A 4044-nucleotide genomic window follows, 5' to 3' on the forward strand; every position below is an offset into this window, starting at 1 on the left:
TCTATTTATGAGGGGGCACCTGGGTGGCACAGTCAGTTGAGCATCTGGCTCTTGGTATCAGCTCAGGTCATGATCGCAGGGTCCTGGTACAGGGGGCTCCATGCTCAGTGTGGAGTCTGTGTGATAGTCTCTCTCCCTCTCCCTTTGCCCTTCCCCCCACTTACACACACACTCTCTCTCACTCAAATGGATAAATTTTTTTTTAAGTTCGTGAGGAGACAGATTTCTTTCAAGTGCCTTTTGTCAGATACAATCTTTTATCTTATTTTCAAATACAATCTTTTAGATAGACATGCAATACTAATCCTAAAATGTCTAAGATCCTCACTTCCCGTATCTAATAAAAACACCCGATGTAATACAGACCAAATCCTAATCCACTTAATCCAACTATCCCCAGTGTATTTGTGTGCTGTTCTTTCCCAACTAATATGCCAAAATACTACACTAGATTTTGTGCTGTCCAATAAGCTCAATCTCCTACTTTCTGACAAAATTATAAGTAAACAAAAAGACAGAAATCAGTCACAACATTAAGATTCATTATTTGCTTAAAACAAAAATAATCGCCTTTAAGGTGGGTTGCATTTATTCTTAAACAACACCATTATATCACAGATGATTTGGAGAGAAAATTCAGGAATAGTTGAACAAACAAGAATTCGGTTGCATTTGGCTAAAGCTTAGTAATTTATCCCACTCTACATGGCTAGGTTAAATATCCAAAATAAATTTTTTTCATTTTTATTTTGTTATTAATACCCAAAACAAATGTACTCATGTGCTGAATCCAAAAGTCACTTAATTTTACTCTTATTTCTCTGTATTGCACATCCTCAGCAAATGATTGTTAAATAAGTAATACAGGATTCACAGAGGCAGAGAGAGAAACATAACTCATCCTTGAGGGAGGAGGTCGAGAAAAGCTTCATGAGTTCACTAAGGGGATAAGGCAGTTAAAGGAATAACATAGACAAACACAGAGGTCTGCACAAGCATGAGAAGCCAATTAGTTCACTGTACTGAGAAGGAAGACTACAAACAGGAGAGCAGGAAGAGAGATACAGTACAAAAAGTTGGCAGAGGTCAAATCCTAAAGGGCTTTATAAGCCATGCTAACAAATTAGATCTTCATTCAGTAAGTGATAGGAAGCCCCTTAAGATTTTTAAGTTGGGAGTGGGTGAAGGAGAAGAAAAAAATAATCATATTTTCAGTTTTCACATTTTACAAAAAATCACACTGAAAGCATTAAGGAGATAAATGGAAGAGATCTAGGCCAGCAGCTTAGGAGAGCAATTAGAGGTAAGTATTATATTAATTCATGGGGTAAATGATGAAAGGTCTAAATTGAGAGATTCCAAAAGAACTTCATCAAAAGAAATAATAGGATTTGAATCTTGGAAAGAGAATAAAGGGCAGAGACTAGAAATACTATCAAGTCCTCAGCCAAATATATGTTTGTGTCACAATCCAAGAAAAAATGCATACTAGCTTAAAAAATTGACATATGACATAAAGGGATGATTTGTTGCATGAAAAATATAAATAGCTAAGCATATATGTGTGTGTGTGTGTGTGTGTGTGTGTGTGTTTGTATATGTGTGAATACATATACAATAGAAGTTGTGGTTGATTCACTTGGAGGAGGATCCAACATTTGACAGAGCAAACCCCTCAAAGGACCATGAGTGGAAACCCTCTGCTATCAACTCAAGTGGGTAATGAGTATGGGAAGAGAAAGGTGGCATAACTCACATAGGGCCAAGTGAAGGCCAAGTGGTAACCTGAATACTTCTTGGTATACCACTTGGTATACCACTGGCTTTGATAACTAAAGAATGTCCTGAAGGCTTTTCTTGAAGAGCCTGCATTTTGCTCAGGTCATGAAAGACATCCATGATGCAGTGAGTCGACGGAAGGAGCAGAGCCAACAACTGCTGGTATGGAGCTGAATGCCATAGGAGAGCAGCAAGTTTTGGCATGAGAATTCTATGACAGTAAGAAAGATCCTAAAACTTACTGTGGACGAGTAGCAAAATAGCTTGAATGGCAATGTAGAATTGTTTACACTACGTAACTGTAACACTTAGGAATGGACCCATTTACTGACATATTTCTTGACTTGGCAAATCTCTGAAGAGAAAAATAAGTCTCACCCTTGGGCTCTCAAATACACATTTCTTAGAGTTGATCTAGAGATACTGCAGGAGACCTATAAAACCTATCCAAACCAGGGACTTATATGACAGTAAGTCATCAAAATATGTCATGTCATACTTTGATTCCTCAGTCCTCAGCATTCACCTAAGATGTTGTTCAACAGGTACTGGAAGATGGCCAAGGAGTGTAGACACCAAACAGTCTTAGAATATATTCAGACTTATCAAAACAGGGGCGCATAGGTGGCTCAGTGGTTGACCGTTTGCTTTTGGCTCAGGTCGTGATCCCAGGGTCCTGGGATTGAGTCCTGCATCAGGCTCCCTATGGGGAGCCTGCTTCTCCCTCTGCCTATGACTCTGCTTCTCTCTCTGTGTCTCTCATGACTAAATAAATAAAATATTTTTTTTAAAAAGAATATATTCAGACTCATCAAAAGATGCCTGGAAGGGGGCACCTGGATGGTTCAGTCAGTTAAGTATCTGACTCAGTTTTAGCTCAGGTCATAATCTCAGGGTTATGGCTCCTCTCTGGACATGAGGCTTGCTTAAGATTCTCTTTCTCCCTCTCCCTCTGCCCCAGTCCCAATCTCTCCATCTCAAAAAAAAAAAAAAAAAAAAGGATGCCTAGAAGGATAGTATTTGTTTGCCACTTTTTCAAGAACAAAGTTGTAAGTATCCTGGGTGTCAAATTCCATAAAGATCTCAGCTTGTGTTCAGGAAGACCAGTAGTAACAATGATGATAGCTAGCATTTATTGAGTACCTACCATGTGCCAGGCTCTATGGTAAGGACTATACACATATTAGTTCATTTAATTCTCACAACAGCCCTGTGATAAATAAAGAACACTTACAACAACTTCTCTTACAACAACTTCTATAAAGTCACATAGTAAAAAGTAGTAGAGCCAGAAGTCAAACCCAGATATTATTGGTTCCATTGATTATGTTCTTTATTTTATGCTACCTTGTCTGTTCTACTGAGAGCTTTGTATGGTTATACATGATGAGCTTACTAAAGTCACAGTTATCTTGCTAAAAAAGGTAAACACCATTCTTTTTCTTATTAAAGAAAACCAAGATAGATCCGGTGGGAGACATGGAAAATCGATCCATCCTCCACCATAAGTATTGCTGTACTTGAAAAGAATTTGAGCCTTTGGTTCTGTAGCAGTAGAAACACCAGCTTTCAGCTCCATAATACACCATCCTTGTGATAGCACAGAACATAAAGGGCCAGGGAAGCTCTTCGGCCTTCCCATTGGAGAATTCTTATCCATATATGGTAGAATTTTTCAGAATTCCTGGCAGAGGTAGAAAATGGGATAGCATATAGCCAGGTACCAAGAAAATATTGGTGGAAGAAATTTGAAGTGAACTAAAAGGTGTCTGGAACAAATTTAGGGAGAAATTAAAATAGTTTGGACATCTAGTGAAAAGCAAACCCCAGGCACTCTTGGTTTACTCTTCAGACACAATTTAAGGGGGGGCATTCTCTTTAGAATGTTGCCTTGCAAATAAGGACATCTATGGATAATGTCCAGGCTTTTGAGTCATAGAGAGCTTGGCCTGCCAAACCCAGGCTTCATCCACAGAGCTGCCAATACTTCATTGTGGAAACTGGATTCTTTGGCTAGGAATACCTCTGAAATGCAGAACACCTTTTCCTAAACTGAGACCTAAGAGGTAGTAAGGGTCAGAAGTCAGCTGTCCCTTTGTGGAGTTAAAAGTGTGGACTCCCAGCAGCAGTGAACACATATATACACACTCACACTCATACACACACATGTATACACACACCCTAGAAGAAACAGGTGTATCAGTAGCATTGCCTCTAACCAGAGGACAAGTTCTACCAATTCAGAAAAGTGATAAGGGTTTCGGT

The sequence above is a fragment of the Canis lupus genome, chromosome 10 (genome assembly GCF_048164855.1).
Source record: "Canis lupus baileyi chromosome 10, mCanLup2.hap1, whole genome shotgun sequence".
Classification (NCBI taxonomy): Eukaryota; Metazoa; Chordata; class Mammalia; order Carnivora; family Canidae; genus Canis; species Canis lupus.